Below are 14,188 nucleotides of genomic sequence, written 5' to 3' on the forward strand. Positions count from 1 at the left end.
ACAACCAGTGAGAATTTATCTCACATGACCTTGATTCTTTTTTTTACTCTACAGGAAATTAAAATGAGTTCAACCAACATCACATGCTTTATCGTCTTTTGGAAAGGAGTTTAAAGTGCTGTAATGGGTTCATGTTTGGGCATGTGGTCCGTGAATTTAGCTGTATTAAATATCTGGAGTGTATTTAGTAAAATTCTATGATGTTTTTGTTACATCCCATGCATTGTCCAAATCAACGAAAATTAAAAACCAATGAAATCAATCAATCCATCCATTATCTATTGCACTCATCCCCTTCAGGGTCCCTGGTAGCTTGAGCCGAACCCAGCTGTCATTGGGTTAGAGGCAGGGTATACCCTAGACCAGTGGTTCTCAACTGGTCTAGCCAAAGGACCCACCACCAACTCCTTCATGAAATCGTGACCCAAATTTCTGATTTCACCAGCATGTTTTAAGAGCGCCTCATAGACTTTCTGAAACTTTTTTTCCCCCACTCACATGTTCGCGACCCACTAAAAATGGTTCTGCGACCCACTTTTTGGTCCCGACCCACCAGTTGAGAACCAATGTCCAAGACTGCTTGCCAGACAACCACAGGGCTGACATACAGAGACAAACAACCAGGCCCACTCACACTCATGGGCAATTTAAATCTAAGCAAGCATGTCTTTGGACTGTGGGAGGAACCGGAGTGCAGAACATGCAAACTCCACTCAGAAAGGCCCTGTCAGACAGGGATTCGAACCAGGAACCTTCTTTCCATGAGGCAACAGTGCTAACCTGAACTAAAACCAGGCTATGAATGTAAACGCACAAGCCATGTTAGATTATTTTACATCAAATTTAGCAAATTAGCTCGTTGCTTTGGTTGGGCTGTTGTTTCATTCAGGTTTTTGAAGAACTTTAGGAACTGATTAAAGTCAAGATTTCATGAACGCAAATAAACAGACTAAAAGAAAGTCCTTTCACTTTGTCTCCTGACTCATCGTTTTTGTTTGTACCTGAGTTCTGTTTGAACTCTCAATAGAAACAACATCTTGAATCCAGATTTCAAATATGCCATGCCAGATGTCCTGTAAATACTCAGCTATGTTCCCCAGAAAATATGAACAAAGCAGATAATATTGACCATCATGGCGATTCAAGCTGTGCAGTAACTGACAAACTGCACATGTCCCCTGTTTTCTGGAAACCTTTTGGGACACGTGCGAGTCACGGCGGTGGTCCCTCCAACCCTGCCGACCGTTGGACTGTTTGGGTTTGTTGTGGCCCGACCCCGACAGCAGGAGAGCTGTGGAGGGGGGGCTCCTTTCATGAGTATGTGCATGTCAACAGCAGCCTCTGCCACCAAAAGACCTGCTCCCAGACCCATTAGCGAGCCGGGGCCAGAAAAATTAGACGAAGGAAAAACACATTGCATAATACCTTATGTAACGAGCCTCCGAAATTAATAGCTGGGGCAGAGAAGCGGAAGAATTGGGAAATTATGTCGTGGCCTCACGGTATTGTGTTGTCGTCCTGGCATGAGGGGCACACAGGAGGGCTCAAAGGTTCAGGATTATGTTATCTACTTATCACAGCTAGAGAATCTCAGTGAAAACCTTAAAACTAGGACTGTCAAACGATTCCATTTTTTAATCCCGATTGATGCTAGATTTCAATAGTTAATCTGCATTTATAATCGCATGTTTGAAATTTCATTATTTTGCATTTAAAGAAAAAATTAGGCCTTTATTTTCATTTTTTGTACTGTCTTCAACTGAGAGTACTTTACGTGCGATTTGAATTCAACCATGCTTTTATTTTGAAATAAAGTAAGGACCCTCTGGTAGATTGAAGGTTATGACACTTACTTAACATTTGGAAAAAGGAACTCGATACAGATCAAAATCTGACGTCAAACAGCTCAAAAGAATGGTAACAAAAGTAAATGTTTGATTTCATGAGGTGGATTTGAATTTGGACTCGTCAGCTGAGCTTTTTTTTTTTAAGTGAAATGAGACTTTTAAAGATGCAGCAGTGTCCTTCTTTTCCATCACTGTGACTGCAGGGAGACTCTGAAGAGGAGTACAGTGCTCCTTAAGGGACAAAATAGCGATAAAGAAATAAATATGCATTAATGTCAGTCCCTACTTAATCATGATTAACTAGCTAATGGTGCCAGCTCTGCTGAACACCAACAACTTTCTTTGAGAAAATATTAATTTGTAATTTTATGTTAATAACTTCGAAACTAAAGTTAAAGAAATGGATTAAGATCCCTTTACACTTATAACACCATCAATGATAGGACAGATTTGGGTAGTTGTAATTAGGTCTGAATGATATGAGGAAAACTTGCATTGTGCGACTATGTGATCAATGTTGCCATGACAATATGAGGAGTGGTGAAAGAACAAGTGTCAGTATTTATGGAAGCCCCAAGTTGACATGCATCAATACATTATAGATAACCATGATAATGAGTACATTTAGATTGTTTTCTCGAGCTCTAAATGTCAACTATGGAGGGAGACAAAGACTATAAGACTTTTTGAGCAGCTCTAGTTATTAGGACTTTCTGCCACTGACCAAATAGATTAAAACACAAGGTCAATTTCAATAATTAACTTTCCTGTGAATGAAAGATTGAAGTTCTTTAACCAATTGGGACCGTAGAATAAAAACATGGACGTAGCATCAGTGTTGTCTTATGAAGCAGAACTTCTAAAGTTTTGAAGCCGAACGATGACGGTCGCCATATTGGTAATGCTGTCTCTAACTAACTTTCTATGAGTCTAGAAACAGGCAAAGAGACGGCGGGCCTTAAACCTCCTGGCAAACAGCTCCAATGCACCCACCTGTCAGTCAAATAAGCCCATATTTATGCTTAAAGTTGATTATGTAAACGGATATGTTGTGAAAAAATAAAGTGTAATGTGTACCAATAAAATATGCATTTGAGGTGTTAACAGGGTTTCCTCAGCCTAGCCTCAAGTGGACTATCAAGGAACTGCAGTGTTTTTGCACTTCTCAGTGGCGTCATTGTTTTTAAAATCAGAGGTTGTCACTTGATTAGGACATCGCAGGAGACAATAAATAAATGCATAGATCAGTGATCGTTTTACTGTCACTTTTGTAGCATATCCTTAAATTTGAAGTGTATCTTGGGTAAAATATGTCATACATCTGTGTTTGCAAACACCCTTTAACCTGGTCTGGTGTCTTTGAGATAAAAATTAACATGTTGGTGTCCTCATCGTTTTTTACAGCGTGGAAGAGCAATAGCATTCCAGCACACTGACAGAAGTTAGTGATTAGTTCTGATAAGGAAGCTGCATGCTTGTTTTCATGCTGTGCAGAACATGCATGCTCATGTGTTATAAATTGAATTTTCAGACTCCTTATATCAACTCCTGGAAGTATAGATGCTTCTTAAGCGAACAAGTAGGGAAACAGAAAGGGGGGGACGAACAACTATAAGCTACAGACTAACGATGGAGATTTCATGTATTTTTTTTTATATCTGGGAGATGCAGTCAAAGGAATTGGACAGGACCAACTCAGACAGGACAGAATAAGGGTACCACGGTCATGTGCTGAACATGTGATGAACTACAGGACATACAGATTGGTACTTAGAGACATTTATTTGAATCTTACATCTTTGTAAGTAGGTTATCCTATATAAGCCTCAGCTGAAGTTCCTATCTGTCATGTGAAGTAACTTTGCATCACCCATAGTCTTAATCGATGATTTGTGTGAAATGTTAGACATGTAGTCGACAAAGAAGCCACTCTTACAGGTGTGTAATAAAAAAAAGGTCACGCTCTCGACTGACCTGTTAACCTACTTGGAGTGATGTTTGAGTCGATGCTTTCTATGCTACTAATTCTATGTACTCATACTAAAGGATTCCAGTATGTCATTAGGTTGCTGTGACAAATGTTACAGCTTTCTGGACTTAAGTAAATGACAGCATACATGAACGTACGGTGTAGTGTTATAGTATGGTATTGGTCCGGGATGATGGTTGACCTACAAAGCACAGGACACATCAGTGGTTAGAAGACCAGACAGAACCTTCCTTTCTTTCTTTGACAAAAAAAAAAATACATTGTTATGGTCATTTTGCAGATACGTTCTGTTGGAGAATTTTGCTACTTGGTAGATGTTTGTTACATAAAGTACCTCCATGTGTTGATGCCAACAGACTCAGCAAAATGATCCAATGCCAATGACGTTGTGGGGTTGGGGCTGGTCTCTGCAAGTGGATTCAGCGAGGAGGCTGCAGTCTAGGGGCATTTTCACACCTAACCTGTTTGGTTTGTTTCGAATGAAACCAAGTCCATTTGCCATTTTATTGCAGTCCATGTGGTGTGAAAGCTATCAATCAAAGCTTAGTGCGGATGGTGGACCAAACAACCGTTCCAAGACCGCTTGAAAAGGTGGGTCTCGGTACGCATTTTTTTACCCTGGTGCGTTTCGTTTGAAGTAAGAACATGAACTGACCTCAATCAAAACCAACTGCAGGAAGCAACCACCATGGGCACTCTCTATTTTATTCTCTAATTTCAGTGGATGGGCAGGATTAACATGAGCCTTCTCCTGGACTGTCCTGATAGCTCCTTCGGCGACTCCAATACATCAACATATTATTTTCAAGTCGCAGTTATGGCCTCATTTTCAGACTGTAACGTTTTGCGTACAGTGATAAATGCAAAATGACGATGACCAGAGCCAACATCAATCTGTGTAATTGTCGATCTATTATGCTTTGGAGCAGCCACAGCCAGACAGGAGTTGACTTGTCTTTGTTTACTTCCGGGTTTTTTCCCACAAGAAATTCCAACCAATTAGAGAGTGTTTTCCCTGGCCATCACACATGTTGGCCCGTCATAAATTCCTGTGAGAGCACAGACTAAACATGAGGTAATTATGCTAGAAAGTAACAAATTGGTACATGATTTGGACCAGAGCAAACACACTATAGGTGTGAAAATGTCCTACATTGCAGGTCATCTTGGACAATGTCGATCACCCACTTCATGGCGTGCTGGTAAAGTAGCCCACAATGCACCACAGAACACCACATGACGTAATGCCTGTCTGTAGGAAGGAGTAATAACACACCATATAATTACAGATATTGGCTTTGTGTACCATTTGCTTGCCTAGCACTAAGCAGGGAGATTTGTTGACTCCATGTCCACTCTTGTAATTACATAATTGTCCATGTTCTGTTGACATGTTGGTTTTATTTAGCTCTCTTATTTAACAGGCTTAAACTTAATTTTGTCTCGCAGTCACGTCCACTTAGTACAGTTATTAGTATTTGAGACTGGGGGCTATTCTTAGATTGTCTTTGCTCTCATGGTCAAAATAACACCCATCTGGATAAACATCCATTTGTAGGGGGTGAGGGCTCTTCCCTCTGACTGATGAGAACTTCTTTATCCTTCAAATCAAGAAGACAGATGTTGGATTGAAGAAAAACATGTACACTGGGTCTGTGCATTCAACCCCCCTGTGCCATATGTCCATCAAAACTGCAGAAAAACACAGATGTGGTTATTATCCAGGAATCAATGGGTGATTGGAACATGCATTTTTTTTTATGACTGTGATCAAGGAAATGCCAGAAATTTGAGTTCAATTTCCTGTGCAAACTTCACTGTTTATTCTTAGTTCATCAAATTCAAGTTCTCCCAGTGATCATTCAGACTGGGGCAGAAATGTTCTCAGTGCATTGTTGTGTCATTTCTGTGCCACTTACATAACCAGTGCTTTTGTTTGACCAGTTTGGCCAATGGGAGTTATCAGTAACACGTACTCTCCAGTCTGCACTTTATGTAATTTTTATTTGGCAGCATTCTGCTCATGTCCTAACCATCGGCTTTCAACAGTGTTTGATCAGTGTGAAGAGGGTAGCTGCTGCTGGTTCGATAGTGTGTCACCATTTTTACATTATCACTAAATCATCTAAACTCCAGGAACTACTGGGGCAAGTTCTCATGGTGCCCTGGAAGTTATAAAATAGCTTTCTGGTGGTGCGGATGACCGAGTTGTCAGTTCGGGCGTCATATGTCCGGCTGGGCGGCTGTGGCTCAGTTGGTAGCGTCGATCGTTTCTCAACTGGAAGGTTGGGGGTTCAATCACCAGCTGCTGCAGCAACATGTACAATGTGTCCTTGGGCAAGACACTTAACCACAAGTTTCTCCCTCTGATTCTTCTGCGACGTATGAATGTCTATGAATGGGTTTAATTACTTCTGATGGTCACTTTAAATTGCAGCCTCTGCCATCAGTGTGTGAATGTGTAGGTGTGACCTGCTGTGTAAAAGTGCTTTGAGTGGCCAGAAGACTAGAAAAGCGCTATACAAGCTCAAGTCCATTTACCATTTACAATGCCCAGAGGCTACAGTCCACGAAGAGGGTAGCTCGGGTTGAAATCCGACCCATGGCTCCTTTCCCGAATGTCATTCCCCACTCTCTCTCTCCCTGATTTCTGACTCTATCCACTGTCCTGTAAATCTTTATAGAAAAAAACATCTTTCAATGGGGAACTTGACTTGTTGATTTTAAATTCAAAGTTGCTTAACTCTCAATGATCAAATTTGTCAACCAAGGACCAAATAGATGACCAGCCTTCACATACCTGATAAAACAGAAAATCAACTCTCACGTGGCCGGAAGCCTCTTTGTTGCTACTTTCATCATATAGGTCAAATGTAACGTCAGTAACATTTGACCTATACCTACCTAAATCCTGTCTGATTCCATTATCTTTACTAGGGTTAAAGGGGTAAAATGAAGAGACTGACACCTAAAAATAGCTCAGGTACACGCACGTGAGCACTTTCAGGTTATTTCCTCACTAGACTCAGGTCATGTCAGTGTAAGGCCAATAAGAAAAGAACCTCAGTATTGATACTTACATTCAGCCACGTAAAACGCCAACTTTGATGCACAGTTTCCAAGTGCTGTTGGAAATAAGGTGGATAAGAGCCGTGTAATTAAGAAAAGTTAAGTTACTGCCTTAAAGCTCCTGTGAGGAGTTCTAAGCAGGGCATGAAACGGACTGAAGTTATTATGTATGCCTCTTGTATACTGCATCACACGATATATAATGCATCTGAAAATAAAAGTCAATAAAGTAGTTATGACTTTGCAACATACGACCATTTTTACGCGTCTCCCTTCTTACAGGTGACATTTCTATTTCAGTGAACTGGGTCACCCGGCTTCAGAGTCAAGTCCACACAGTTCAGACATGAGGTTCAATGAAAAATTGTGAAATACAGTGACGTGCGTCTGTCGACATATGTTTCAAACTGAGGTTTCACAATTGAAAGAATTCCACGTCTGTACAAACGCATTTTGTGGCACAAATTGCCTGCCTTGTGACCTTCAGGGTTTTATCGAGAGAGCGTTGTATCTTTTTTCCCCAAAAACCAGCTGCATGTTGGAACGGCTTGGGTTCATGCCTCTTGGTTAGTAGTAGTCTTGGAGAGTGCTGAGGCAGTTAGCCAAAAGTACACAACCACACGTGTCTGGGGTCGTCCACAAGATCGTTTATTACAAACTACACATCAACCTTACAAAGCCTGGTTGTGTGGACATATTATTTCATCATAGCTAAATATTGTCCACACGAGCCCTCAGGTCACTGTTGAGTTGAGTGGCAAAAGGAAAGTAGGAGCTCAGTTACAGGTATCTGTCCATGGCAGAAGTGCCGCTCAAACTAACTTCGAGGCTAAAAATAATCTACCGTCTAGTGACGTCTCTCCCTTAGTAACTAAGCAACACAATACGTCTTAAAGGGACATTCCACAATTTCAACTGGTACAATGTGTCAAGTGTGAAAGCAGACACAAGGATTTTGCACATACAACAATCTTTTTTAGTACTTGCTACACAGTAGACGATTTTTTCAAATCTTGACCGATTTTAAAGACGTGGGAGACCAGACATAAGGAACCAAACATTATAATACTCCTTACACACACATCTACTGTTTGGAGTAACAATTTCACAATTGGGTTCCCACACTGACGAGATCTCACAGAAACTCAGACGTGAATTAAGAAGAAATTCCTCTTGTCTCGGGGCACAGTTGTGTTTATGTTCACTGCAATGTTTGTGAGCTGCACCATCCGGTGCAGCTTTGCGGGATACTCGCTCTCATTGGCCATCGCGGATACTCCATCTGAGGCATTCATCCCGATCTGGACAATTAGAGATAGGGGAGGCTCTGACACGACTGGGAGCAGTCAAATAATCATACTGACACCACTTGAGTGACTATTTGTACAATAATTGGTTGCAACAAGCCTTGAATCGAGCTAGAGGTTTTTGTGTGTTTAGAGAGAAGATTATTTTACAACTGCACAAAAGGGAAGTCATATCATGATGGTGACATAATCATCGTAATCAAATATAATTTCTTTTTTTTTTTGGGGTCATAAAACCAATGCAAATTCTTTTTGTTTGACCAGTCAATTCCTCAAACAACCACCAGAGCACAATTTCAAGCTCTGTAAATTAGGTCACGTATTTTCTTAAAGGCTTTTGAGTTGCAGTGAAAAAATTTACCTTGATTGAAATTAGGGCCGTCAGCATTAAGTAGTTAATCACGATTAATTAAGGACTTAATAATTAATGCATTGCATATTTTAAAATGTAATTTATTGCATGCTATTTTGTCCCTTGTGGAGCACCATAGATACCCCTCCTCAGAGTCTCCCTGTAGTCACAGTGAGGGAAAAGACGGACACTACTGCATCTTTGAACGTCTCATTTCACTTAAAAAAAACTCTCAGACAGCTCAGCTGACGAGTCCAAAGTAATATCCAACTCATGACATCAAACATTTACCTTTGTTACTGTTCTTTTGAGATGTTTTTACTTTGTGATCTTTATCAAGTTCCTTTTTCCTCGGTTAAGTCAATGTTGTAATCTTCAATCTACCAGAGGGTCCTTACTTTATTTCAAAATAAAAGCAGGGTTGAATTCAAACAGCAAATAAATGAATCTCAATTTAAGACAGTATAAAAGTAAAAACCTTGCAATTTTTACTTTTAATGTTAAATAATGGATTTTTTTTAACGTAATTAAAATGCAATCAATCGCAAAAGAACTATCTTTTTTTATATAGTTTGACAGCCCTAATTGAAATACATGTTTAAAATGTAAGTCTATTTGTGAACATTTACTGCCTATTTGTCCGTGTCCTGTGAAACCCTGTTGGTGTCTCAGGGTTTTGAGACTCAGTCACAGATATGTAGCTAAAATGGCAGAAAATTAAAAGGCAGAAGATCTGATTGTACAGCTGCTATATCAAATGGTGAGTTACAGAGATAACATTTCTGGTGTCCTTAAATGCTCTCCGGACCTGTTTATTTACCTTCGACCTAAACTAAACCCAATTTCCCCAAATCTTGCGGTGTTTAATTCATCTCAGCTGAAAGAGGCCCACCCTCATGTGAGACGCTTTACTGAGCTTTTATCCAAAACATGAGGCCGATCATGTCATGTTCATGTGGCAACAACACATGAGTCTAACTTCACAGTGACAGCAACAGGGCGATGTAGCCCTATACACTGCAGGGACATGAAATGGGTAGTTTAAAAGTTCAGGCATAGTCTATTTTTTATAAGATAGATTAAGAATCACACAGATGAAGTGTCACAGCGCACTTTTGTTCAACTTAAACATTCAGGGGAAATGTACAGGAAACACATACTTCAACCATTCATTACACATAAGTCATTTTGCTCTGTCACTTATTGAAACAATAATGTAATGTATTCCTATTCATCCAAATGTCATCTTTTTACTGCGTTAGATTCAAAAGGAAACAGACATTTTTATGCAATAGATTGCTTTCATTTCTCCATAACGTTTTGAGAGAAGTTTCCTTTTTCTAACCTTTCCAAAAACACCCGTCCAACCTAAGCAGACATAAGCAGCTAACTACCCAATACGGATATTTCCCACAAGCCCGCGGTATGACAAGTTTCACGATACAGACGACACGATACGACATGTATCACGATACCCTCTAGTATTTTATCCACAGTGAGCTGATGTGAGAACGCAGCAGGATATGATCAGGAGAATATACCTCAAGAGAGTCGGAGGGGGTGGGGTTAGACGTTTATTTCCTGCTATCAATGCACAATCATAGACTGTCTGCATGTGACTGCTGCGATCTCTGTGCAACTAATAAAACAGCTGCATTATTCCTGTTCCTGTTCACCAGTTTGTTCTTCTTAGCTCTATATTTGATATTCTAAATGATAAATGGACTTGAGCTTGTATAGCGCTTATCCTGACTACTCAGAGCAACTTTTTACTGCAGAACACACCTACACATTCACACACTGATGGTAAAGGCTGCTATGTAAAGTGACAATCAGTGGTAACTAATCCCATTCATACACATTCACACGCTGCAGACGAAGCAGCAGGAGAAACTTAGGGTTAAGTTTCTTGCCCAAGGACTCATCGGACATGTTGCTGCAGGAGCTGGGGACCAAACCCCTGACCTTCCGATTGAGAGACAACCGACTCTACCACTGAACCACAGCCGCCCCTTTGTAAATCTGTTGACTACACGTAGCATTGATATAAAGGCTAATGTTCTCTAATGTTATAGCGTCGTATAGTGGACTCTGTTGCTTTGTCAGCCATTTCCATGCTGTTCTCTTTTTACGTCATGTCTTGCCTGAGGGGAACCCCCACCCACCCTCCTGTCTGACAGGGATAGTCTGCGGCATCTGAGGTGCATGTGTGAACAACCAGATCAGGAGATGTTCAATGGCAGTCCTCCTGAAATTCTCTAGAAATGTTCAGAAGGGCCTATGTGAAAACAACTCTTTTCTTTGTTGCGGTAAAGTTTACAGTCATGGCAGACTCTAATGAGATAATAACATGTTTGCCAAGCCGATTGGATGTAGACAACTGTACACATTCTCTTCACCTGTGAACCGAACCTTCAGTGTTCGAGAAAACTCAAAGGGGGAAGTAAAGACTGACGAGGTAAAGCAATGTGTTTGCACTTCAGAGGAACCACACTTTGTGACACAGGTTGTAATAACACCACGCCCAAAATAGATTTACAGTCCATGCTCTGAGGAGACGTTTTAAGATTTCCAAGGAGCTTTCTGTTTTCTTTATTACTCATTAAAACTCAATACAATGGTTACCATGGATCAATTTAAAAACTTTATCACAGTTCACTGTACTCATGAGTGTAAATGTTATTAACTGTAGTTACCTGCTTATTCTTCTGGTCTTATAATCTATGTTTTTTGTCTTCGTTGTTTTTTGTCTTTTTTGTCTCTTATTCGTTTTAATTGTACTCTCGACGTCATTGTAAATGAGGGCTTGCCCTCAATGATTTCTCGAGAATAAATAAACATAAAATGAAATGAAAATCTTTATGTGAATTGAAATTTCTGTAGATGTGAATTTGATAATGGATTTTTATTTATTTATTTATTTGTCTGTGTGCATCGTGAGAGATGCATGCTGGGATATGATCCATCCACTGAGCCTTCAAAGGATAAGTGGGTTTAAATAATGGATGAATGGATAGAGGCTGTTGAAGCAATTAAGAGCCCGGTGAGCAGCGTGTTAACCCCGGAACATGTATAGACTGTATGTAGGCAAAGGACGCAGAGAGCAACCGTCTGCGAGTACATCCTACAGGAAATGAGGTTTGTCGCAGCCAAATGCCTGTTGGCATTGAGCGAGGTGAAAGCTGTGGGCGGATGTTGTCAGGCTAACAGAAGCTTCCTCTTTCCACCTTTAAAAACACGAGGAGGAAATATCAGAACATTGGAAACAGAGTAAAGATTTTTAATTTATTGTTGTTGTTTGAACTGGGAACCTTTGTTTAGATCTTCTTTGTTCAGTTTTTTTAAACGAAAAGGGAATATTCTGAGCATCAACAAAGCGGATCCAATCAGTCGTTAACTCTTAGAATTTTGTCCTTCTTAGAGTTTTTACATGGCCAAACCGCTGCACATTATTCACCACATTATGGAAGATACTTTTTCATTTAGCTTTGTCTATGTGATCCGAAGACGTGTGTTTTGATGGTGTGTTTTGCCATGACATGTGTGGTTAACCACATGTTTGAAATGGCGCAGAAATGGCTAACCATTCAAATTCCTGTTTGGCAAATGAATTCTGTCTTTGGAACAATCCAGAGAAAGTGATGTGTTTTCAATATGCGAGTAAACACAGGAGGAACTGGGTTTTTTAAAAGCACAAATATCCGGTGACTCAACAGACAAAGACCGGAGGGCCACAGAAAATCAAAGAAATGAACACAGGACCACACAGGTTTGTAAATCTGGAACACAGTTATAGCTGCGATAATTGCCTGCTGTTCAATCAGGTTAGCATTCATCTTGTAGCCGTACTGCACTATAAAAATGACTCCTTTGTAAGATAATGTCTTGTATTCTAAGGTCTCAGTTAAATACATGAAACAACCATGACTTCTTTACACAGGAGAACACGATGTTGCCATGAAATAGGTAAAATAAATGTATGGAGGCACCACAGTAACGATGCCAACATTAAGCCAATTGTGAATCTTTTTCAGGGTGGATAAAAATCTTTGTTATGGAAGCAAAATGAAAATCATAGACTGTGAATAAATATAAATGGACAAAGCCTGAGTGACGTCACACATCTGTTACAGCGGGGGGCTATGGAGGATCATCTACGGTGCCATGTTGGAAATCCTGTCTAACCCGAACTTTCAGTCAACCTAACGACAGGCTGAAGTTCTTTGCACACTGAGTCCGTTTTTTTTTTGTCAGATGCGTTTTTTGTATCCGTAATCCGGGGGAAAAAAACATGTTACACACTGTCAATATACCCACCACGATAAACAACTTCCTATCTATAGTACAACAATCACAGAGACTCTTTGTGCTGGTCAGAATAAATATGACTTAATCAGACAGCTAGGCTAATCGCTGTCTGCGCAGCTTAGTGATCATATTAAATCATACCCTTGAATCTACACTACACTCTTAAGAAATTGCTGTAAATTTATAAGGACATTTCAATAGTATGATCCTGTTATGTTTAAATACAGGACATTACTGTATTATAATGGTTTATAACAATATTTTACTGTATTGTCGCTTGAAGGAAACAAAACAGTAATTTACCATAGGTTTTGCAATGCATTTTGGGAAAAAGAAGTTGAGACCACATGGTTGAAAGGACAGTGGAGTTGGCTTTACCCGATTGTCATCCATTTCCATCCTGACAATTAAGAGGTGAGTGCCTTCCTGCTTTGCTAGTTAGAATAGGCAAAAACCATCACTTACTAAGTTTGAAGTCATTTGTAAGATTAAGGTTAGCTAGATTTGGAAATTACACAGAAACACTGCAGGCAGACACACACGCAGTGAGTGAATTCTTTGCCAGCTAACATTAGCTTGAACTACAGATCTTAAGAGTTGCTAAATGGGACAAAAAACAAAACATTTTCTTGTAATGTGGTTAACTAAGTGGGCTATAATGAACTTGACTTGCTTGCCTGGTGGTACTAGAATGGTAGGTTAGCTAACATAAACAGTCCCCTTTTCTTTGTTTCAGCTTCAACTGACACTGACTATTGATTAAATACTGAATTAGAAATGATGATTAGCTGGGCCTACTAGGCAATATGGCCATAGTATAAATAATATAATATACAGTATTTGAAAATGTATAAAAGGAAACTTTAGTGAGACTGTCAGAATGGACCTGAAGCATGTTTTTTAACACATAAAGCTGCTGCCATACATCCTGAATTCATGTACTTAAAGTAATTCCAAGACTTGTTTTTATTCATACTAGTTTTACTTCATACTTTTACTTTACTTCTTTGTATATGGAGAATATTCAGAAAGGATTGTCCATATGATAATGTTCACTGTTCAGCTGGAGCTGCTTTTGTTCTAATGTTGTTTTTTCCCTTTACAGAATCCTTGTGGCAGTTTCAGTCTGGAAGGAGAAATCAGAGGGAGGTGCAGGTCCAGGGACCCAGTTTCCCTCAGAGGACAGGTTGTTCATTCAGTTATGAAACTATAACAGAAATGTTTTCACTTCTCTGTTTAAAATGTATCCACCAAAACTCTTTTATGCACTTTTTATACATTGGAAATGGCCTTTGCTAAATGTCTTAATGTAAAT

The sequence above is a fragment of the Labrus mixtus genome, chromosome 22 (genome assembly GCF_963584025.1).
Source record: "Labrus mixtus chromosome 22, fLabMix1.1, whole genome shotgun sequence".
Lineage (NCBI taxonomy): Eukaryota > Metazoa > Chordata > Actinopteri > Labriformes > Labridae > Labrus > Labrus mixtus.